The sequence below is a fragment of the Oncorhynchus tshawytscha genome, linkage group LG12 (assembly GCF_018296145.1).
Source record: "Oncorhynchus tshawytscha isolate Ot180627B linkage group LG12, Otsh_v2.0, whole genome shotgun sequence".
Taxonomy (NCBI): domain Eukaryota; kingdom Metazoa; phylum Chordata; class Actinopteri; order Salmoniformes; family Salmonidae; genus Oncorhynchus; species Oncorhynchus tshawytscha.
In genome coordinates, this window is record NC_056440.1 from 36,368,450 (window position 1) to 36,394,933 (window position 26,484).

Below are 26,484 nucleotides of genomic sequence, written 5' to 3' on the forward strand. Positions count from 1 at the left end.
GATTTGTTTAATCTATATCCTCCTCTCCTCTCCCCTGTAACTATTCCCCAGGTCGTTGTTTTAAATGAGAATGGGTTCTCAGTAAACCTACTGGTAAAATAAGGGTTCAATAAAAATAGTATCAGGTTACAAATACCAGCAACATAGGCCTTTAATAAGGGCAAATTGATATCACAAATTAAGGCCCGTATTGAATCGGTTTAATCCATACAAAATAAATCAAATCAACAACAAGTTCTCACAATAGGCCTCCAACTCAGAGGCATTTTTCTTCAGTCGTTTAAAAACAACAATTTGCCCGTGTCAACCGCAAGCATTACAAAATGTGTGACATTAAGTGAACAAAATCCACCTCGTGCAGCGCGAGTCATTTAGGTTAAATGAAGAATCTCCCAAATTGAAGATGTGTCTGTTCTAATGACACACACTTCAATATGAATGATTTCAATGGTACTCCCGTTTAGACTTAAGACTTCCCTTCTCATTTCCTCCAGTTGCAAACCGGTGTTGCGTGGTGGGTGACGCTGCTGTCCCTGGCCGTAGTCTAAGCCTCTACTCCGGATCCGCTCTTCTAATTAGCTATGTGATCTTAATTGGGAGGGGAGTTCGGACTTCGTCATCAGAGGAGGACTTGCCTTGTTCAGGAAAATAATGGGCGACAGAAAATCCCTGAGATGTGTGTGAGAAAATGACATCACAGCTATAGAATTGTGCTTCTTAAAACAAGGACACTGTCAAGACCTAGGCACACTGCTCCCCATTTGAAACCATCACGTTATAGAATAGAAATGAAATAGCAGGGCACTAACTGTCTCAGATTTAAACAATGGAAAATCCCCACCTATAATAGCTTGTATGAAGCGAGTCCAGAATCCACTTAGCAGAAACTTGTATCTTTCTAGGACTCCCGACTTTTATGGGGAAAACAACAGTCTTTATATATTTTTCCACGCTTTATCTTTCAACTTTAACAGCTACTATATAGCCGTCAAAACAGCAATAATGACATAGGCCTAATATTCATGATTATGATGTCATTAATCATAATATTATAGTAATACAAATATTGTTACCCGTAGGCTAATTAATGATGATAAAATTATCACTACACTATTTCACAATTAGCCTACAGGTTTGCCTCATTTTTATGTACCTTTCCCCCCATATCTCCAGTCAGTTGTAGTTGCATCTAGAAAGAAACGCTTGTGGTGGCGGGGGTCTTAAAAGTAGCATAGCCCAAAATAGCCCATAATAACCCATAGCCCATAATACCTGTTCCTTCCAAGCACAGATAGCCTGCGTTGATTTTAACGTTTTATAGCACAAATATGAAGAGGCATGTTGAGCTCATAAATCCTTATGCAAATCAACCCCTGTGTAATACCCTTAATTGAATACATGCATATTTATCATCTGCGTTCCCTGTTTGGTATAATGCTGCTGTCTTATACGTTACACATTGTCGCACCGGGCATGTCTGCGGGCGTGTATGAAATGTGATATTGCGATTACGTTTATTTTCAAGCTCAAATCGTCTCAATAATAAGTCTTATTTTTATTAAATGGGACTTGACTTTGCCAGGTCTGCCAATTGTTCTCTCTCGTGCTCAAAAACCAACTTACAATCTTGCCGATTTCTTACATTTAGGACGTTATCTTGCTCTGTTGTTTCTCCAGCAGACATACTGATTTTAACCTTCCTCCTCATGCGTCTGTGCTGTTGAAGTCAAAGTCAATAAGGTTGTTTCAGTCGTTGACTATGGAACCAATACACCAGAGCATATAGCCGTCTTTTGTCTAAAGACTGCTGTGTCGGCAAATCCCCTGGTGACAATTATTTCAAGGCATCGTCAAATTGACAACACTCCACGCACATTTCTTCTCATTTGGTTGGGCCTACACTGGATTCGTGACATGCTGGAATACAATATGCTGCTACGAATCACTTCCAACAAACTCCCAGTTTAGTAAACCGACCATCATCAATCTTTGATATAATATGAAATGGCACTGAAACGCTGTGTATCGTGTTGTAAGTGTGAATAGTGGAAATTCTCCGCTAGCTCTGGAGGAGTGGGCTAATATGGGACTCGATTTCATGATATCAAACGATTTCATTGATGTAATGAAATACACTTTCATGTTTCATCTTCTTCTCCTTTGCATGTTCATTTTGTCACTCTCCACCTGCTAGTAATCTAGCTACCAACTTCAAAATGTCCAAATAGCTCTCTCTCTCTAAAGAGGTAATTTATTGCCAAGTTTGGATAAATTCCATTTCAATTAGAATACAGTTAATTCCAAATGGGGGTATACTTTTGAAATGATGTGACATTTGAAATTCATGAAATTCCAGCTTGGCTAAGATTGAAATTGATTGTTCGCAACCTACTAATTGGCACCAATGATGAGTGGAATTTTGTGCTAATGATGGTTCATAGGACTAGGTTAGTGGTTCCACATTGTTTATGAAAAAGTTACAATTATTTTGGCCCCCAAATTGTATTTCCGAGGGTATTGGCAGAGAGTGGCATGGTTAGCTACTAGTCTGTCATTATAAAAATACATTGAAAAGCAATGTTTTTTTTTCTTATTACATTGAATATGTCAGTAGACTTACGTTACAATTTCTCAAATGGTGATAATAATAATAATCATAGCAATCATAAAATAATCATTTTAATTGATATTCAATGAAATAATTAATCATATTATTGCAAATGTTGATTAATTCATACATTAATTAGCACGCAGGGCTTGTTTGATACTACACAAGGCAAAATTCACTTAAAGATGAATGCACAGAGCTGCTCCTTCAGAGGTCTGGGACACGAAAATGAACACCCTGCGCCAGGGGAGTAGACTGAGAATTGCAGCAAGTGCACCTTGACAAACACTTCCTAGTTTGAGTATCCCTTCACGAAAAGTGTTGGAGAAAACATGAGAGAGTTAGTTATGTTTAACATAATTCTAACTGGGAAAAATGCATGAAACTGGCACGTCAAGTTCAATTACATACTATCTCCCACCAACACCATATAACCTCACAACAAATAGCCCCATTACAGAGCAATACACACTTTATTATCTAATATACATACAGTATAGCCAAGAGCATCCAATTAACTAAAGCATTATTAATAAAGTAGTTTGTTCAGAGTGGACTTTGTTTTTAAGAACTTAAAACTAACTTTGACACTTGGTTGAAAGACCATAGGGAGGGGGTGTTCTATTCTGAATGCTGAGGCAGCTTCACCGATTACTCCTTGTCTCATAATGATTTCCAAATGGGCAGCCATCAATAACACAATCTGCATTTTGTGAAAAACATCTCCCTTGTATGGCTCTGGTATCTTTTTGATCTCTGTCTATTTTAATTGTATAAAGGTATTAAGAAAGACAGCATCAGTCCAGAGCTAATGGGATGCTGCTGGATGTGGGGAGGGGGTTATATATCTCAGAGGAGAAGACTACTGTAATTAAGAAATGGAACAAAGCACAGGAGACTAAAACCACATGAAAGGGAAAAAGAATCACCTAAACCTAATCAAGACGCACACACACACACACACACACACACACACACACACACACACACACACACACACACACACACACACACACACACACACACACACACACACACACACACACACACACACACACGCGCGCACGCACACACACACACACGCCCGCACGCACACATATTTTACATGTATGTTTCACATGTCGTCACTTTGGCCGTAATAACTTGACCAAAGTACGAGAATTGTGTGAAAGTTCAGTCAAGTAATATACTTATTTCTGTGTTATAAATATATTATCAATGGAGGCTGATATACTTATGACTGTGATGTGCCTGTGTGTGATTACAAGGAAAGCATTCAATGACCAAAGAAATGTGTGCTCCTGTCCCTGTCTTATAATGACCCATAGAAACTAGTTGTTCTGTCCCTGTCTGTTAATTAAAATTTGATTTAACTAGGCAAGTCAGTTAAGAACAACTTCTTATTTTTAATGACGGCCTAGGAGGGTTAAGTGCCTGTTCAGGGGTAGAACAACAGATTTGTACCTTGTCATCTCAGGGGTTTGAACTTGCAACCTTCCGGTTACTAGTCCAACGCTCCAACGCTCCAACCACTAGGCTACCCTGAAACTAGTTGTTCTGTCCCTGTCTGTTAATGACCCATAGAAACGAGTGGTTCTGCCCCTGTCTTTTAATGACCCATAGAAACAAGTGGTTCTGTCCCTTTCTGTTAATGACCCATAGCAACTAGTTGTTCTGTCCCTTTCTTTTAATGACCCATAGAAACTAGTGGTTCTGTCCCATTCTGTTAATGACTCATAGAAATGAGTGGTTCTGTCTGTGGCAGCAGCAATAAGGCCGGGTACAGGAGGAAACCAGAAAGGAGCACAGCACAGGAAGAAAGCCATGAAACACACCAGGTCTGACTTACATCAGGTCAGTCAGCCTCAGCCCTGCCTGGACTCTGAATTTATTAGTCTACAAGAAAGAGTAAATTCAGTACAATATTAGACAGAGAAACTCTAGTGTAGTACTAGAATAAGCACACTCTCCATCTGGCCCCCAGTGTGTTATCAGGACCATTACATATTTCAGTCTTAATTTGAGTATGGTGTTAGGATCAGTGCAGCTTCTCAGTCTAAACTACAGTTCAGTATGGGCCAAAACACTCTCTCAGTCTAAACTCCCGTTCAGTATGGGCCAAAACACTCTCTCAGTCTAAACTCCCGTTCAGTATGGGCCAAAACACTCTCTCAGTCTAAACTCCCGTTCAGTATGGGCAGTCTAAACTTCAGTATGGGCCAAAACACTCTCTCAGTCTAAACTCCCGTTCAGTATGGGCCAAAACACTCTCTCAGTCTAAACTCCCGTTCAGTATGGGCCAAAACACTCTCTCAGTCTAAACTCCAGTTCAGTATGGGCCAAAACACTCTCTCAGTCTAAACTCCCGTTCAGTATGGGCCAAAACACTCTCTCAGTCTAAACTCCCGTTCAGTATGGGCCAAAACACTCTCTCAGTCTAAACTGTAAGGCTTTATTAGGGCTTGTCCAACATCTCCGCTCAATCGCTCTGAAGATACACCTTCAAACCCCCTCCCCTCAAATAAGCCATTTTCAAAGACAACACAACATTTCAACATCAGAGGGAGTTCTGTTTGCACTTTTAGTACTGGCGCTAACAAATGCAGGGTAGACAGACAGACATACAGTGTTACTTGAAATGGACTGATGTACAGACAAACAGGCTTAACTACGTAACAGAGAGAGATAGAGACGGGTTTTGTTTCAATCATTATAAGATGTTGTGCTCTTGCGATGCCTCCAGAGCATGGCTCTCTTTAAGGTCCTGTGTTTAAAGAAGCATTAAATAATCTCTCAGTGGGAGGAAGTTAAAAAGACTTCCACTGGTAGCACCCTGACCAAAGGCTAGGCTGCCTGATCTCAGACACAGTCCTGCATTGGAATTCTGAGCGTCCATGGGAGTTTCACATACACTATATATACAAAAGTATGCGAACACCCCTTCAAATTAGTGGATTTGGCTATTTCAGCCATACCCGTTGCTGACAGGTGTATAAAATTGAGCAAACAGCCACGCAATCTCCATAGACAAACATAGGCAGTAGAATGTCCCGTACTGAAGAGCTCAGTGATTTTCAATGTGGCACCGCTGTAGGATGCCACCTTTCTAACAAGTCAGTTCGTCAAATTTCTGTCCTGCTAGAGCTGGACTAGGTCAACTGTAAGTGCTGTTATTGTGAAGTGGAAACGTCTAGGAGCAACAACGGCTCAGCCGTGAAGTGGTAGATCACACAAGCTCATAGAACAGGACCGGCGAGTGCTGAAACGTGTAGTGCATAAAAATTGTCTGTCCTCGGTTGCAACACTCACTACCGAGTTCCAAACGGCCTCAGGAAGCAACTTCAGCACAATAACTGTTCATCATGAGCTTCAAGAAATGGGTTTCTATGGCCGAGCAACTGCACACAAACCTAAGATTACCATGGTCAATGCCAAGCGGCGCCTGGAGTGGTGTAAAGCTTGCAGCCATTGGACTCTGGAGCAGTGAAAAGGCATTCTCTGGAGTGATGAATCACTCTTCACCATCTGGAAGTCTGACAGACAAAACTGTGTTTGGCGGATGCCAGGAGAACGCTACCTGCCCCAATGCATAGTGCCAACTGTACAGTTTGGTGGATGAGGAATAATGGTCTGGGGCTGTTTTTCATGGTTCGGGCTCGGCCTCTTAGTTCCAGTGAAGGGAAATCTTAACACTACAGCACACAATAACATTCTCGATAATTCTGTGCTTCCAACTTTGTGGCAACCGTTTGGTGGAAGGCCCTTTCATGTCTCACCATGACAATGCCCCCGTGCACAAAGCGAGGTCCACACAGAAATGTTTTTTTGAGATCGGTGTGGAAGAACTTGACTGGCCTTCACAGAGCCCTGACCTCAACCCCATCAAATACCTTTGGGATGAATTGGAACGCCGATAGCGAGCCAGTCCTAATCCCCCAACATCAGTGCCCGACCTCACTATTGCTCTTGTGCCTGAATGGAAGCAAGTCCTGGCAGTAATGTTCCAACTTCTAGTGGAAAGCCATCCCAGAAGAGTGGAGGCTGTTATAGCAGCAAACGGGGGGAGACCAACTCCATATTAATACCCATGATTTTGGAATGAGATGTTCGACGAGCAGGTGTCCACATACATTTAGTCATGTAGTGTACGTATGTAGCCTAACATGCATCATGGCTTATGTTCAATGGGCTTTTGCACTAGATTGAAGACAACAACATGCAGTACGCTATTGACATACAGTATAGTACTTCTAACCTCATCCACATAGTGGATACAGTAATAGTGACATCATGCAAACAAGCAACAAACAGAGTGGTCGATTTGGTGACTTTCTTGTCCCCATATCATGTGAATAATAACTTGTAATACTCAGTGAGTATCATGAGTGCGTCCACTGCTCCTGCATTACTCCATGCTCCCGTCACAGCTTCCAGCACAGCCCGTTAGTCATACCCAAACAGTGGTGACACAAAAGAACCCCGATCCACCACAGGAGCCTTTCTTTGGAGAGCAATTTGAGAACTTACATGCCTCTTATTTGTTGTTGTGTCAAAGGTTAAATTGCTGACCCTCCTCTCCATTCCCCCTCTCCCTACCCCCTGCCCCCTCTGCGGTAAAGCTGTACTCAGAGTCCTATATTTACATGGATTAGAGTCCATTCACGGTGAAGAAAAGAGCTGGTTCACAGTCAAACCCCGAGGAGCAACCTTTGCTGCCCGAGTGGCCACATTATTCACTGCCAGACAATGACCATATTGTGGTCATGCGGAAAAGGAGGGGGGAGGAGAAAGGAGAAAGTCCCCTTTGCCATGGCAAAGTCCTCCGCTTGTGCCACGGAGCGGGGACGGCGAAGCCCAATCCGCTTTTCCAAGCAGAGCAAACAAAGCCTGCCCACTGTGAATGAGATGAAGATGTCAAAAGCTTTTAGGCAGGGGGGTGAGAGAGGTTTAGAGGATAAACCAACAAAACAAATAAAAAGGTCTTTTCTCAAATGGGTAAATCCCACTAAGTCTACATTTCCACTTCAGCTTTACTTTCTGTCTTAACCCTTTCCCCCACCCCCGCCATGTAACTCTTCTCCTTACTAAATTGTAGAACAAGCAAGTCCTCCAGGAAGGTCATTACCAGATCCTGGCTTCCCAAATGCACACCACCACTGCAGGGGGTACGGTGTCTAAACGGTTAGGTTAATACACTTGTTTTCTTTAATCATTGCAGCCTTATAGCACTGCTGTCATTCATCATGCACCTGCTATTTGACAGTCCCATTTAAAACACTGCTGTCCTTCTTAACGTTGATGCAGAACCCTTATGAAAGCAATCATGCTTGCGGAGATCACAGGGTAATCAAATCATATTGGAAGATTTTGGTTTATCCTGTGAGTCAACTGGCCTTGCGTTTGCAGGGTAGCATATATATATACCTGTATGGAAGCAGGAAGTATTTGAGGCCAACAGCCTGAGGCGCTGTGTGGAGTGAATGACATAAAGAAGCCTGGTATACAGCCGCAGCCAATTCACATGTAAATTCCCCAGCCTGGCACTGACTCTGATTAACTCCCTGTGAGTTCATAGTTCCCTTGTTAACAAAGATTTAGCCTCTTTTCAATGAAGCGGTACATTAAGAGGGAGAAAGGAAGGAAAGAGAACTAGTGGTGAACCGTACAGTAAAGCCTCTTGAGGACAAAATGCAGTCTCTGTATTCTGCAGCTAATCCGCCTAGCAGATGCTGGACAGGGCCTGGTGCTCCTTCAAGGAGAGGATGGTGGGGAGAGAAAGGAGGGAAGGGGATCAAATAAATCAGCCCTCTTGTTTTTCATTCCATGGGCCGACCACAGGTCCCCCAAAAACTCCGTAACAGAACTGATTGAATGACGTGAGACCGAGACGGCATTGGGATGTGTCTGATAGAACATATAGACCACATGGGATGAATAGGCCTTATAATCCTTAACACTGTTTTAGTCCATATCCACTGAAATAAAGGTAAAGCGCATTCAAAAGATTTGCTCTAAGTAAAAATTTTAAAAAAGAAGGAAAAGTACACTGAAGTACTATTGGGCACTATATAGGCTGGATGGCTAAATTAGTTATTGTGTTGGTCTGCTGAGTGAGGCTATGTATGATGAGGGTGGGTAAGAGCGGTGTGTGTGTGTGTGTGTGTGTGGAGTTGACTCATACAGGATGGTTGCTGTGCCAGCCCAGCCTTAGCGGTAGCCCCCTAAATGGCACTGCTCTGCTGGTGTGAAAGCAGGAGAATAGCCTTTGTCAAGGTGTACTCACATCAATTCTCACCCATCTCCCCTGGCACAGGGGTGTTAAATTATATGCTCCAGAGGACTTCACATTCACATTTTACAAGACTCAGGTTATTAGGCAAACAGGCTCTGCATATGTTCCCCACTATGCCAGTTTTCACAGTCAAGGATTTCAACCTTTATTTCCACCTCCCCACACCTCCCCACTCCCTGTCTCCAGTCCCCACTGTCTCCCTCTAACAAGGAGAGAGACTGTGAGCCTATGGAGGGTGTGATCACAGTGAGGTTAGCATAGGTTTAGACTCCAGGCAGAGTAGCTCTGTGTCCTTGCCCCGTCTATTGCCAGTACCCCTCCCCCCCTCTATCTCTCTCCCCCATCACCTCTCTACCACCTTTCATTTGCAGTTTTAGTTTAGATTGCTATTTTTTTTTAACATCAAGGTAAAAAACGGTTTTCTGATGACCATTTGTTCCTGAAGAGAAGACAAATTACAAATGTGGGCTTCCCCTTTGTACTTGAAATCGCTTTTTCATAACCAAAACGGTGCTGATGAAAAGAGTGGGGAACATCAAAGGGGTTCGCCCTCCGACTGAAAGGTTAGAAGTGTAACGTAGAACACAGATCAGCTCGCACTCTTTCTAGTCCCATTCTCATTATAACTGCTCATTTTAATCAGATCCACCATCAATTAGTGTGACTTTTCCATTCGTTTGAAGGTGTAAAGTTGGACCTCAAGGACACAGCAGAACTTTCCCTGGCTGTGTTGGAACAGTGTAGTGGTAGTAGTGTAATGCTGCTGTGTGACTCGCCAGCCAAACTCTGGTTGTGTTTTACTGCAGCCACAGAGGAAGTGGTTAATTCTTGGACAGTCAGGGTTCAAGCCTGTAAGAGCCAATTTAAAATGTGGTCTGAGGTGCCGTATGGATGGTGTGACACAATTATCAAGCCTCCAGAGGCACACAGAGGCCAAATTGAGCTCGGAACCGCATCGCCGTGCGCCTCTCAAATGTTGTAACAATGCGTAGTACTCCGTATAGCTCCACATTGACATGATTGGTTGACGGTAGGTGAGGGCGGGAGGTCCTGTATAAACACAAACTCACTTCCTCGTCAACAGCTCTGCGCTGCTCGGCGAAGCGCAACAAGTATGAATACCCTGACTTCTGCAGTGGCCATGTCACCGTAAATGCGGCACGGCCAATGCAGGCGTCAGATTGACCGTGAGGCATCTTTAATCAGCAGCGGAAGCGGGGCTGCAACATGTAGAGAGGATCAAGCCATGGAGGGGGAGTGAATTTTAAGAACAGGGCGAGATCTGAGACATGGGGGTACAGAGGTAGTGTGTGTGTGGGGGGGGCATCCGAGACTCTGAAGGAGTGAGAATGAGAAAGTAAGGGTAGAGGGGGACACAACAGAATGATGGACGATGATAGACACCAAGTCTATCTACTCTACAGAGTAGCACTGTGAAGAGGGGGGGTGAGAGAGCAGTGTGACCAGTTGAGACCAGACGAGGAAAGGGATAGAGGGGGAGAGTGTTATGGTGGAGTGGAGGGAGTGATAGATTACAATTTGAGGACTAAAATGAGGTGAGAGAGGGCAGGTGGCTGAGTGAGGAGGGAAATGAATGAGAGAAAGGGTGGAACAGAACATACAGTATAGACTAGCGGCTAATCTTCAAAAAGGGCTTTAGTTTTTCTACCCCTACCTGAGGGGTATAACCCATCCTGGCTGTCCGCCCTAGAGTTGATTACTTACTGTGTGACATTATGGTGTATGGGGTGGATGTAACCACACATGATGACAAGAGCATAAGGCAAGTGTTCACTACAATGAATCAACACAACCTGACACTCATTGACAATAAATGCCATCAACTTAGTGGGCCTTCACATATGATTGGAATTGCACCTCTCCAATGTCAATGCCATCCTTGAACAACTCCACCACCTCTGCAACCCCTTTACTGTCCATCAAAGCCCAGTGATCATCTTCAAATGTATATCTGTGTGGAGCTGTTCTTCGTTCGTCAAAACCAACATTTCACAGTCGTGGTCTATGACCCACACTCAAGTAACCTCTAGGTAACCCGAGGTCACCCTTACAGGTTCTGTCAATATCCTTATCTTCTGCTGGGCATGCCCCAGACTGTATTGGCAGCCAAATACCCACAGTAAATATTGGCCAACTAATCATCCTACCTGACTTCCAAAGGAATATGTAGGATGTAACCACAGCTCAATTAGATGTTGGACAGATCTAAGCGCAGGTCTGTTTGTGACAGCGCTTTCACAGACACTCCTTCACAACCAGACAGCCAACCATTCCACTACTGGAGTATCCCCAGCATCATTCAGACAGAGATAACATTCCAGTTAGACAATGGGTCTCGTTGGCATGCAAGCTGCATCTTCTGATTGCCTGTATTCAGTGGAGATTTTAGCATGTAAATCTTGGTGGGGCAAACTCCCCCAAAATATTTTTTAGATGCATGCCAGCAAAGCCACTAAACAACACAACAAAAACCAATACATGAATTGCACTATAACGGCGACAAGCGGTGCCCACAAACTGTTAGGGCCATCGTAAAGGTTACCCAACAGCAGAGCTTTCTTTTCAGCACCATGGAGTGAATCCTTACCACCGCTACACCTGGCTATCAGCGGAGCCTTGTCTGGCAGGGAAACAGTTCATTCAGCCTCATTTACTGCCTTTTAAAAATACATACTGTAGCTTTGGGGCGGCAGTGTAGCCTAGTGGTTAGAACGTTGGACTAGTAACCGGAAGGTTGCAAGATCAAAATCCCTGAGCTGACAAGGTACAAATCTGTCATTCTGCCCCTGAACAAGCAGTTAACTCACTTTTCCTAGGCCGTCATTGAAAATAAGAATTTGTTCTTAACTGACTTGCCTAGTAAAATAAAAAAATAAAAAATATAGCTGACCATATCTCCCTGGTATAGTACATCATTTATGCATTAGCATATAATACATTTTTGGACTCACCTTATTGTGTCCTTCCTTGGCAAATTTTGTCATCAAAGAAAAATATTTACAATTCCGAGTTGGTTGACCGTTCAAAACGTATTTTCCCAGTGTGACTTCCCAGTTGGATGACCGTTCAAAACGTATTTTCCCAGTCTGACTTCCCAGTTGGATGACCGTTCAAAACGTATTTTTCCAGTCTGACTTCCCAGTTGGATGACCTTCAAAACGTATTTTTCCAGTGTGACTTCCCAGTTGGATGACCGTTCAAAACGTATTTTCCCAGTGTGACTTCCCAGTTGGATGTTCAAAACGTATTTTCCAGTGTGACTTCCCAGTTGGATGACCGTTCAAAACGTATTTTCCCAGTGTGACTTCCCAGTTGGATGACCGTTCAAAACGTATTTTCCCAGTGTGACTTCCCAGTTGGATGACCGTTCAAAACGTATTTTCCCAGTCTGACTTCCCAGTTGGTTGACCGTTCAAAACGTATTTTCCCAGTGTGACTTCCCAGTTGGATGACCGTTCAAAACGTATTTTCCCAGTCTGACTTCCCAGTTGCAATGCTTGTGGTTAGCCACTGTCACCGATTCCTTCCAAACAACTCACTGTTGAATTTGTGATTTCCAACTTCTTGTGTAATGTTTATGTCCAATGACCAGTGAGCACTGATAGGTTTTTATCTATCATTACTCTTCATTATTTATCTTCATATGACAAGGATTAAAAAGGATTTGCCAGTCGATTGTCTACTTGGTTTATGATGATGACTGTTAGCTAAGATTTTGAAAGTAAGATCAGTCCAATCAAAGCTATTGTAGATGTAATGTGATTTGACATAATTTTATCTGTGGCCAATGACCTTGAACCTTCTTGGAAGGGCACTTCTAACTGTAACTCTATGGCAGCACCCAAAGGGATCACATTCTTGATCTCTACCCTTACTGAAAGCGGGTGACATAGTGTCCTCATGAGTGACAGAACTCTGAGGAAATTACGGTGCAATGCTGAGCCAGTCACGGGGCAATGCTCTTATTTTCTGCTGGCCTGTCCCACTACCACAGAAAGCACTGAGCTAGGCTGAAACACCTGCATTTTGGAGCTGTCTGTTTGTCTGTGGCATTATTAACTCAATGATATATATATATATATCTTTTACATTGTTTGCAAACTGATATGTGACATGTATTAATGTCAAAATAACATGCAAAACAGCCCCCCCACCAAAAAAATGTATATATATATATATATACATTTTTTATTAAATTCTTTTGCAAAAAATGTGTGGCTCAAAGCAGGTGGTGCTCGGCCCTGAATGACTGGTCATCACTGCCTGTATTGTAGAAATGGAAACTGGTCACCACACAGCCCTGAATACCATGCCGGACATACAGGAAGGATATTTCCCTTGTCGCTGCAGCTTTCCCAGTACGACCAGTGAGCTGTGCAACCTGCTCAGGGTTAGAGCTGGGGCGATAAACAGAAACTGATCAACACCGACCATACCAATCACTCATCGCAGGCATTTTGGTGATATCGTTCATTACAATAAGTTGTTTATACTAGATAAATGTGAAGTTTGAAATGAAAGAAGTTTGCTGATATGGGTGATTGTTAATGGGACAATTGATGGCTACAACCATCAAACTAGTAGTAGTAGTTTAAAGGATAATAAAAACAACTGTGGTCTACATTAATAAATGTTTCATTCTATTGATCAGTATCACATCAATTCAGGCAATTTATCGCAATATGGATTTTTTTCCATATCGCACAGCTCTAGTGAGGCCCCAGAACTACAACCACGACAGGCTGCTTTGTGGCTACTTTGTGTCCTCACCCTGTTTGGACACATTCATGTTTTGGTCACCTCAGACTTTGAATCAACCCTACACACTCGGGGACAAGAGAGAAAAGGTTAGAGCTGTACATACAGTATATGCTAGAGTAGTTGACTGTTGTAATTACAGGTTGCTTTCCTGTAACTTGGTTACGCTGCTATGTGCTTGTGTTATGAAAATATGTACACACGTTGAAAAGCTAGTTGGCTTCAGCTATTTAAACACAACGGAGGCATGGTAGTGCCACTCATAGTCCTAGTTATACCTAGAGTCATATAACACAATGCAACATAAAACAGGGCAATTTATATGCATGCAAATGTGTTTGAGTTGAATTATGTTGGCCATATTGGATACAGAATAACATTTTGTTTTACACCAAATCAGTCTATATGTCACTCACTGACCTTGGTTTTGGTTTGGTCAGGGTGTGATTTGGGTCCTTTTTTCTATGTTTTGTATTTCTTTGTTTTGGCCGGGTATGGTTCTCAATCAGGGACAGCTGACTATCGTTGTCTCTGATTGGGAACCATACTTAGGTAGCTTTTTCCCACCTATGGTTTGTGGGTAGTTATTTTCTGTTTAGTGTTTACTGCACCTGTCAGGACTTTTTCGGTTTAGTTTATTCTCTTTGTTATTTTGTTATAGTGTTCAGTTTTAATAAAAAGCATGCGCTTTGGTCTGATTCCGCTTCTTCAGACGACAAAAAACGTGACACTATATGGGCATGACGGTTCAGAAAAAATTAAGAAAAAATATTTGACCTCGATCAAATGTTATTTTGCAGCCATATTGGATTTTGGACGCCATATTGGATTTGAGGCAATGTCCAGGGTGGCCCCAAAGACAATTTGTGGTGGCCCCCTGGCTAAATTGCAGGAGCAGGGGCTAAAGATTCAACATCTTTCAAGGAACCCGAAAACACTGAATTGCAAAGTCTGAGCCTACTTGTGTTCCTTAGAGTTGTTTACAATAGCCACAACATCAAAATATATGTGTAACTGTATGTATTTTCGTCAGACAGGACCATACAGCACTGAATGAGAGTAAATTTTACATGAACATTTGTCTATTAATCAGCTACCAAAAAGTAAAGCTTACATTCATCATAAATGATTATATTTGATCTATCCACCTGTTGCAGGGATCCCCAATTACATTCAGCCGTGGCTCGATTTTTCCTTTTGTGGATGGTTGGAGGGCCTGAACATTGTTATAAATAATTTGTACACTGTAAATTGTCCGCAAGAACCCAAAACAGATATACAGTAGTATTTGACAAAAACAGAATCATTTCAAACCTTGATTACATTGGGATGCGATCACATATGCCTCTCTATTTATGCGTGGGAATATTTGGAAAAATATTTCCTACATCAAAATAACTTTAAGCTGATTTCCTTGTGATTTTACAGTCTATGTCCAGCAATGAATATTATATTTAAAAAATACAGTAATTTGCTCAGAAATCTTGGGTGGCAAATAAAATCCCGCACGGGCCGAATTTGGACCTCGGGCCGCCAATTGGGGAATTCTGGCCTGTATTTTTATGTTTAGAAATCTATATTTCCTAGATCCATTAATAAAATATCATAATGCTGTTTATTTGTGCATGTAGGGCATACAACTGACCACTTGTATTCCACATTTTTGCAAGTTTATGTGGCTCATGCTCCCTCCAGCCAGGCATTATTCTTCACTTTTTGAGTTTAGAGGGTGTGTCACAATATCTATCAATTGAACCACATTTGTGTGGGTATCTAAAGAAATATGGAGGCATTTGCCACTAGCCTAAGAGGGGAAGAGAGAGGAGAGGACCAATGGTTTTGAACTGAAGGAGTTAACATTCAGCAGCAATACTAATCTCCTCCGGCCAAGGGACTTGGGGCGACATCCCGTTAGAGTGGAATGCGAATCTGTGTGATTCTGAATCTGACCAGGACTGGCACAACTAGCTCTCTCACATAACACAGTCAGCAAGCATGCCTTGGTCGCTCACTATTCTGAATGTATCTATTCCTGCCCCTGAATACTCTATTAAATCACTTTCAACCCCATCAGACAGGAGGAGATGATAATCAAGTCTTTCCTTTCAATCTTGAATCTAAAGGAGCAATTCTACCTGAAAATCTACAATCTGCTATTTGAATCTTGATCATCATAAACTGTTAGAGCAAGTCATGTCGGCATGGCGAATCGTACAGAGTCAGTTCTCCTTAGGAAATTACACTGTGTTACCACTTGTCTGACCATTTAGCGAGAGTGAATGCACAAAGATTGCAAAGGGATTTTTCCGAGTTAATTATGTTTGTTTCTTCTAACTAGAAATGGATGTTTTTCAGCTCTCGGCATTAAGATAGTACCTGATTCCCAGGGGCTCTTTGTGAACGTTTCTCTGCCTGTACAGCCCATAGAGAATGTTATGTATTAAGCTGTGTTCCATCAGAGGAACAACACTGCCCTTACCATTAAGTGTGTGTATGTGTGTTTGTGTGCGTGCCTGCGTGCGTATGTGCATTTGTGTGTGCTTGTGTGTGTGTGTGTGTTTGGCTTGGGTATGGCAGATGTCTGCAACACTGCTCAGCTAGGAGTTGAGGGCTCCATTTCAAAGGCCTGTTTGCTGGCAAGCCTTAATAGGAAGTGATCTTAAAGTGTTCCTTTAAACATGTCAGAGGCTAATGCTTTAATTTGCTCTGGGTATTGCTCTGTCTAATGAGATTTAACATGGGCTCCCGACTGTACTGCTTCACTCATCCTTTAGAACCACCATATCATTTATATTTATGTAGATTCACATATTTTGTCCATGTTAATTTGTTGCAGCATAGATTTATCTATTGCCAAGTCACAGGGTTGATTTCCTTCATGATGGGTATGAAAGTGCTACATCCGTGTCTGTTTGTGTGTGTGAGCATGAATCTGTGTGTGTGTGTCCCTGTGTGTGTGTGTGTGTGTGTGTGTGTGTGTGTGTGTGTGTGTGTGTGTGAGCATGAATATGTGTGTGTGTATGTCCCTGTGTGTGTGTGTGTGAGCATGAATCTGTGTGTGTGTGTCCGTGTGTGTGTGTGTGTGTGTGTGTGTGTGAGTGTGAGTGTGTGTGTGAGTGTGAGTGTGTGTGTGTTTGTGTGTGTGTGACTGTGTGTGTGTGTGTGTGTGTGAGTGTGAGTGTGTGTGTGTGTGTGTGTGTGTGTGTGTGAGTGTGAGTGTGTGTGTGAGTGTGTGTGTGTGTGTGTGTGTGTGTGAGTGTGTGTGAGTGTGAGTGTGTGTGTGTTTTGTGTGTGTGTGTGTGTGTGTGTGGGTGGGTGACTGAGTTAGTGAGTGAGTGTGTGTTTGTGTTTGCGCGTGCATGCGTGCCCTAGCTGTGTATTTGAACCATGTGTAGACCATGGGTGTACAGACAGTGATGGATTGTCAGTGTCAGTAGGCCTCTCTTGTCTTCATCTGTGGAGTCCACACTGTGGCCCAGGTCATCCAGGGGCTCAAAGGATAGCAGTGGATCACTGGGAGATCCCTCTATCCCTCCCTGCGGCCGGTCGGCTTACTGAAGACACACTAACTCACTGACTTCCGCTCTGCAGGCTGGAAGAAGAGCGATATAAAGTCCTATTCTCTGATTTGACAGATCCCAGGTCTGTATGTCTGTCTGTTGGTCAATGACTCGGATTGTGCCTTGCTGTGTCCTGTACCAGAAGGTAGTGCTGATATTTTCTAGAGGGTCATTTAATGAGTAATTACATATTTTACAGGAATGATTGATCTTTTAAGCTTTTAGCTGTTTTCCTCTTACACTTCTCAGTAGCTGAACCAAGACTGAATTGTAATGATGCATGACTTTATACATGTATAAATGAAATGAGGACTGTAAAGACTAATTTCTAAGAGAAAAGGCTCAGCTTTAACCAGGACCATTTTAACACATACAGCTCAGAGAGATAGTGTAATAATGTGAGACGCTCTGACTGTGTATTTTCTCAGACTTCCTGCCCTCTTAGTGACATAGAGATAATGACTGGACAGGAATGGTCAGGGTTTTTTCCTCAACAATTGCTCATAAAAAATGTTTGGAATTGTAAGAAGGGAATAATGTACATTTTGAGAGGGTGAGAAAGTCAACATGCTCTTAAATAAAACCATGGCACTCCAAATAAAACATCTCCAGCTAATAAAGGTTCCTATACGATGAGAGTGTCTGCCTGTCTTTCTGCCTGTCTTTCTGCCTGTCTGTCTGTCTGTCTGTCTGTCTGTCTGTCTGTCTGTCTGTCTGTCTGTCTGTCTGTCTGTCTGTCTGTCTGTCTGTCTGTCTGTCTGTCTGTCTGTCTGTCTGTCTGTCTGTCTGTCTGTCTGTCTCTCTGCCTGTCTTTCTGTCTGTCTCTCTGCCTGTCTCTCTGCCTGTCTGTCTGTCTGCCTGTCTGTCTGTCTGTCTGTCTGTCTGTCTGTCTGTCTGTCTGTCTGTCTGTCTGTCTGTCTGTCTGTCTGTCTGTCTGTCCGTCCTTCTGTCCGTCCTTCTGTCTGTCTGCCTGTCTGTCTTTCCCCATGCAGCTAATCTCCAGACTGGTTCCGATCCTATCAACTGGAAGATGGAGAGGGGTGGACACTGGGATTAAGTTGTAAGACTGGCTTTATTGGTGAGCTCGGTTTAAACTCCATGAAATGGAGCAATGGGATTATGAAGTCCATCGCTAAATCCAAAGTACTCCTCACTTTATTGTCCTTGGATTCCCAGCAAACCAAAACTGGTTCTGTGTCAGTTCGGCAAATGTTCTCATAACACAAAAATTGTCCAGTTGTGTTAATGATTATGCAATGTTTGTATAAAACATTCACCTAACATTGCGTGAACATTCCCAGAACACATTTAATATTTTCTGGAAAGGTTTACAGAATGCTTCATTATGTTGTGGGAACAGTCTGGTGGTAACATTGTGGGGAAATCACAAAATACACAGAGTGTACAAAACATTAAGAACAACTTACTAATATTGCCCTCAGAACAGCCTCAATTCATTGGGGCATGGACTCTATAAGGTATCGAAAGCATTCCACAAGGATGCTGGCCCATGTTGACTCCATTGCCTCCCACAGTTGTGTCAAATTGGCTGGATGTTCTTTGGGTGGTGGATCATTCTTGAAACACACAAGAAAATGTTGAGCATTATTAAAACCCAGCAGCGTTGCAGTTCTTGACAAAACCCAGTCCGCCTGTCACCTACTACCAGACCCCATTCAAAGGAACTTAAATATTTTGTCTTGCCCATTCACCCTCTGAATGGCACACATACTCAATCCATGTCTCAAGGCTTCAAAATCCTTCTATAACCCGTCTCCTCCCCTTCATCTACACTGATTGAAGTGGATTTAACAAGTGCCATCAATAAGGAATCATAGGTTACACCTGGATTCACCTGGTCAGTCCATGTCATGGAAAGAGCAGGTGTTCTTAATGTTTTGTACACTCAGTGTATATGTTCCCAGAACACAAACACTGTCCAGTTGTGCTGATGATTACAATGTTTCTATTAGGTTGAAGAATATTTGCCTGATGCTGCAAATATTTCTTTATGTTCTTTAAAAGTTCCTAAAACATGTCTTTAGGTTGTGGGAACATTATGTAGATATGGCAAGAGATAGGTTCCCATAACACATCTGTTCAGTTCTTAAAATGTTTGTTTTAGGATGCACAAAACATTTCCTCAATGTTCTTATTATGTTCCCAGTAAAGATGTGTACAACAATCCATGTAGAAACACATAGGGTAAGTATTTGGAATCACATGACATTTATTGTACAAAGACTGTATTCAGTTTAAAGTCGCAAGCGGGGTTTGAACCTGGAACCTTTGGAGTGCTTAGCTCTGGAATGAATCCACTATGCCACTCGGATGGGACCAACGAAAATGTAAAGTTGTTCACGAGTTTACTCTGACTTCCCAGTTGTTGCCTTTGTCTTTGCAAAAGAGAGGATAACTACACCTAGAAAAATAAGTATTCTTTATTATTTCTTACTCTACCAATCTTATTTACATACTGTAAAGTTAGGATATTTTGGCTTTTATTTTCCCTACAAACTTTTTAAATGATTGCCTGGCAGGATGTGTTGAGATGAACATAGATGTGCATATGTACCAAGACATATCGCCATAGTTTGGATCATAGTTGAAGGATTTCAGTACCAAGGAAAATCTACTAAATACATTAGGATCCTGGTGGCACAGCAGACTAAGTAGCCTACAGGCCTTGAAGACTGCACATCGCAGGTTAAATCTACTTGATTATAATGTAAAAAAAGAAGAAGCTATATCTATGTTTGGACAATACCCGAAGAAAATGTAATGATGTAAGAAGATGGAAATGCCATTTCATAATATTGTTTTACACATTAATATTAGCAGTCTTCAGAACTACTTCCACTGTCATTGAAGTACGTTTTTTGAACTATTTTGGATCGTTACGTCGAAACCTTACCGAATAACTTCATAAGACTCTCACAGGAATGGATCTTGTTTGTTGTTATGGGTGTTAGTAGTATTATCTCCGTTAACATTACCTGAACATTCCGGGAATGTTGCTCCAATGTTGTGTTGCTGAAATATGTTCAGGGAACGTTATTACAACCATGATGTCATAATGTCACACTTCATGAGACCGTTGTAGGGATATTCCCTGCTTGTCGTTATGGGTGTTTTGAATAACATTTCCATCAACATTAGCAGAACGTTTCTAGAATGTTTCCTCAGAACCACATCTACTGTTCTAAGAACATTACCAGAACATTGTGCTGTTACATTCCCTGCCTACCTAATGATGTTCTGTGGTAGTTTTTTACAGATGTTGTAAACAAGATATTAATGAATGTTAGGAGAACATTCCAAAGATATTTCATTCCCAACATTTTCTTGGATATACATATTTGGTGATCAAAACATTATTTAAATGTTTGTGGAACATTACCATCCTAACTAGAAGATAATAGGAATCTTAGCTAATGTCCTGGGACTGTTCCTGGTTTACTGGGTTGGTTGTGTTCTTTGTTAACAGTAGACACTAAAGTGGTAGCTACTGTTTGTGGCACAGCACTTGACGCAGGGCACTGTGGCAGCAGGTAGGTATAGCTTATAACATCTGTCCACCTATCTCTTGTTACAAATGACAATATTCTTTATTCTTTACACAATTGGCCCAGTGTCGTCTGGGTTTGGCCGGAGTAGGCCGTCAATGTAAATAAGAATTTGTTCTTAACCGACTTGCCTAGTGACATTTAAAAATGTACATAAATTGTAAGCCGGACTAGTTTCTAGAAGGAGTTTGCTGTAAACCAGAGCTGCATGTTGACAGCATTCTCTATAAAGTATCGGTGCTATTTGACTCATCAAAACATAGTCAAACCCATACAGTTCCTGCGGTGGAAACACATTACCGTGTCCAACATTGGTTCTTTACTCACTGTATCATGGGGTGTGAGTGATATGTGCCATTAGATGACACACGTCATATCTTGCTCCTGCACTCCTCACAGCAGGTATAGAACCAACCTCTTTTCTCCCCCCCCCCCTTCGTCAAATTGAAATATTGTGATTATTCTCCAGGTTGGGTGAGGCCGGCTGTAATCGCCAGACAAATGATGTGTAGAAGCAATAAAAAAGAAGTCCCAAGGGAACTATTAGAGCAGGCCCAGTGACACAGGCCATGAGGAATACGGGCTGGGGATGAGTCTATGGAGAGTGATCTGAGCTACAGCAAAGCTCTGCCTAAGAGCCATAGATCTGCAGTGCTTAAAGGGGATTTGACTAAACAAATGGCAGCATATGGTAGATGAGAGAGGATATGAGAGGAGAGGGGAGCGGAGGAGAGGGGCATTGTTTTCAGAGGGGGTCCCGTGTCTCTCCTCCCCTCTTCAATCTTTCATTATGTTGTCACACTCCGGGTGCATGCTTCCCACAACACTTTAATTAGCCTCCCTGAGTTTAATTGCATGTGCATGTCTGCGAGCATGGTTCTGAGTGTAAAAATCTGCCTGTTTGTTTTGCAGACCTGTATGTATTACTGTGTGTGAGTGAACGCGCTGTTGTGGTTGTGGAGCCTTCAATGCGTTGTTTTGACCGCAAGGCGTTCATCCTTGGTCTAGATGTGCCTCCCTCTGTGTTATGAAGCTGCCTCTGTAACGTCAGGTGTGAGAACGGAGGCTTTCTCACTATAATATTTCTGGACATCACGCCATCGTCTGGTGGTTGAAGCCCCGAACATAGACACAAATAAGATAACAGTCAAAGGAGCTCTGAAAGTCTTCCTCCGTCTTTCCTCCACTTTTTTTTTCAGTAAGAGAGTGAGCAGGACAGAAGCCCGGAGCTAACAGGAGCATCAAACCATGGCTCTGTGTCTCAGTCTGTGCGTGTTTGGAGCAGGGAAGAGCAGAGGAGCAAAGAAGAGGACAGGAGAGGGGGCTGGCTTCATCGCTTCCCTTCTCTGGCCTAATCAACAAAACAGCCTCAGCTGCCCCTTTGGATCCCCTGCCAGGGTCCCTATCATCTTCTGATCAAATATTAATATGTGATACTCAGCTTGCTCACTAATCCTAAGCCAATTAATATTATCTGTCAATTATTTACAGATCCTGAGGTGCGGAGGCAGTTCCCCGAGGACTACATTGGGCAGGTTCAGAATGTATAATTGACTTCCTCTTTCAACCCCCCCCACCCGTTATTCTGTCTTCCTCTCCCCTCTTTCATTTACTTTCCTTTTTCCTTTTTATGCCTTCCTTCCTTTTTTGTTTGTCTCTGTTAAGTCTAAATGGTTGTCTCGGCAGTGTTTCAGTCTGAAGACACGCAGGCGGGCATTGGCCTGACATTAGCATTGCTGATATCTGACATCACTGTGCAGATCTCTGACTCTGTCATCCAGTCAGTTGGGGAGAGTGGGGTAAGTTGAGCAATTTTCCACATTCAGCATCACTCCATCAAAGCAAATATATTGTTCCTTCTAACGAAGATATGAACATATATTTCAGGATGTTGTGTATCCCAGGAAATAATCAGAATTCATGGAAGCATTACAGTTTCGAAAACATAAATTGTGATCTCTTGGCACAACTTGGGGTAAATTGAGCAGCGGGACGGGGTAAGTAAAGCCGCCCACACATTTCTGTGCTGAATGAAATATTAGCACTTTTAAAACCACGTCTATCTTTATTTCCCCAAAACGATTCAAAACAATCACAACTAGCAAACACTTAGTGATTTTGAAAACACGTTTATTGACATAGGCCAGGCTCTGTTGTTACCCATACCCCCTGATGGCATGGGGCCAAAATATGTTATACCTTGTTTCCACCTTCAGGGAACAGTAGTTGTGCTCAGACCTGCACATTCCCTTTCAGACGGTCACTCGGTATAACATACTATGGGGGCGTACCGTACAACCACGCCGCAAGCCAGCTCAGAGGGTACCATACTAGGAGGTCCACGGCAGGGTAAACACAGGTTCATCCGGCTCCAAAACAAAGGGATACAGATGGCACCATTTCCCCTAATACTTACCCAAGAAGCCTGAACTGTCCAAGCCCCCTTGTGAAAGACGCACGTATGGCCTTCTGTCAATTGAGAACAGTTGACTAAATCAGTGTTTCTCAATTCTCTCCTCAGCTTTTCCAGAGCTAGCACATCTCATTTAACTTGTCAATTAAAACAATGGAAATACCAAAGGAGTTTTTAAAACATAATATGCATAACCAGAATAAAAAGCCCTGTATGGTTCTTCAAAAGGATATACAAAGAACCTTTGAGATTAAGGAAGGTGCTTTATACAATGCAATATTTTAGACCCCTTTACTTTTTCCACATTTTGTTGCGTTACGGCCTTATTCGTAAATCGATTAAATTATACTTTTTTTCATCAATCTACACACAATATCCCATAATGAAAAAATGAAAACAGGTTTTTATGTTTTTTGCAAATGTATTAAAGATAAAAAACAGAAATACCTTATTTACACAAGTATTCAGACCCTTTGCTATGAGACTCAAAATTGAGCTCAGGTGCATCCTGTTTCCATTGATCACCCTTGAGATGTTTCTACAACTTGATTGGAGTCCACCTGTGTTAAATTTAATTGATTGGACATGATTTGGAAAGGCACACACATGTCTATATAAGATCTCACAGTTGACAGAGCAAAAATCAACCCATGAGATTGAAGGAATTGTCCATAGAGCTCTGAGACAGGATTGTGTTGAGGCACAGATCTGGGGAAGGGTACTAAAAAAAATTCTGCAGCATTGACGGTCCCCCAAAACACACTGGCCTCCATTATTCTTAAATGGAAGAAGATTGGAACCACCAAGACCCTCCCTAGAGCTGGCCGCCAGGCCAAACTGAGCAATTAATGGAGCAAAGTACAGAGAGATCCTTGATGAAAACCTACTCCAGAGTGCTCAGGACCTCAGACTGGGGCAAAGGTTCACCTTGCTACAGGACAATGACCCTAAGACAACACAGGAGTGGCTTCGGGACAAATCTCTGAATGTCCTTGAGTGGCCCAGCCAGAGCCCGGACTTGAACCCAATCGAACATCTCTGAAGAGACCTGTAAATAGCTGTGCAGCGATGCTCCCCATCCAACCTGACAGAGCTTGAGAGGATCTTCAGAGAAGAATGGGAAAAACTCATTAAATAAAAGGGGTACCAAGCTTGTAGCATCATACCCAAGAAGACACGAGGCTGCAATCGCTGCCAAAGGTGCTTCAACAACGTACTGATTAAAGGGTCTGAATACTTATCTAAATGTGATATTTGCGGTTTAATATTTTTATACATTTGCAAAAATGTATAAAAACTTGTTTATGCTTTGTCACTATGGGCTATTGTGTGCAGATTGATGAGGAAAAATAATAATTTAATCAATTTTAGAATTATTATTTTACCAGGCAAGTCAGTTAAGAACAAATTCTTACTTTCAATGACGGCCTAGGAACAGTGGGTTAACTGCCTGTTCAGGGGCAAAAGGACAGATTTGTACCTTGTCAGCTCGGGGATTTGAACTTGCAACTTTCCGATTACTAGTCCAATGCTCTAACCACAAGGCTACCCTGCCGCACCGAATAAGGATGTAACGTAACAAAATGTGGAAAAGGTCAAGGGGTCTAAATACTTTCCGAACGCACTGTATGACCATTCAACATAAAAATGATATAAAGACGATAGAAAACTGTACTATGTAGCCCCAAGGGTTGTAACCATAGCGGATCCCTTTTTTGGTGCTAAAGTATATAGAACCTTTTATTAATGGTTATTTATAGAACCTTAGGAAAGGGTTCTTTATAGCATCATAAAGGTTCCATTTTGGTTCCGTTTAGAAACCTTAAATAAGCTTTTACAGTATATAGCAGCAAAAAGGAACCATATTTGGCACTATATAGAACAACATTTTTTTTTGTGTGTAGTGGTTTGACATCCATTGTTATAATACCATCCATTGTTATTACAATGAGCATATATTTTTTTACCCTTTCTGATGCTACATTATTTTATCTGTCAAATGTAGACATTTGTTGTAGAATGTGATTACACATGTGTGTAATATGTTATATGATTTATTCAAACAGGCCTGTGATGATGCAGGGCAGAGGAGTGGTTTTAACCCCCGAGGCAGGCTGACTGCTCTCTGCTCCTGTAATCAGCCAGGACGGTTTGTCTGTCGCTGCCTGGCTATGTTTTAGTCTCCTACTATCACTCCCATATGACGTCTGAGACAGAGAAGACTTAGTCTTTTTTATTCTCAGAAGTCTTTGTTCCTTACAGTAGTCTGCCTCGGACTGGTGTGCTTGTGTAGCTCTCTGAGTGGAGGGATCGAGGGAGGGGAAGGAGGGAGGAGGAAGGGGGGCTGGGGCACTAAAACTGGCATCTTGGAGGGAATAATGATGGCCGGCCTTTTGGATCCCTTGAGCCACAAAGCTAGCACTTCTCCTTCTAAAGATGGAGAGAAGAAAGGGGAGAGAAGAAAGACAGTGGATGAAACGGGAGCCAGTCCTGACAGTGTATTTGTGCTGCTACTAAACTCCTACCACCTCCCATAATGCACTCTGACCTGACAGGCCCTCTAATTGGCTGGCGTGCTAAACAGACAGTAAATGTCTAAACTTTAATCCTTCGACTCTCTTTTAACATTTCAAATCCACAAGGGGATTGCCTTCCATTCGTTGTGCAATGTATTAGTTCTCATGAAGCTATAACTAGCTATTCTATATCAGATTCTGTACGTATTATGTCTTCACCAATTGTGTGCCCAAAGAGTTAAAGACAAGCTGTTCTTGCCACAGTGTTCCTATGTTCTGAGTGCGAGAAGAAAGATGGCTCCCTCTCATTAGTGTGGTCTTCACAGCTCAGATCTCACCATTCGTTTGTGTGAGGGGTTTAATCTGATATGTAAATATGGTGTTTGATCCAAAGTGATGGTCTAACGAGCTAAATCTTCTTCTTTTCTCTGCCTTTTTCGCACTCGTAATTAAAACAAAGCCTGTTTGCTCTTCTCTCAGCTCACTATCACTCTCTCTTTCTCTCTCTCTCCCTCTCTCTCCCCCCTCTCTCTTCCTCTCCTATTTGAAACAAACACAGCTCAGTCTGATTTACACTTTGAATCCTTTATATTTTACAGCTGCTACATATTCTGTCAGACCTATCGCTATGAAGTACTTTTGTCGTATTTGACATGCAATATTTGAAACTGCTTCTTTTGAAGTCAACGTGATGTGGGCTGTTTTAACTGTTTGGCAAAGGGACGGCCGTGGTGTGTACTGGGGACTATT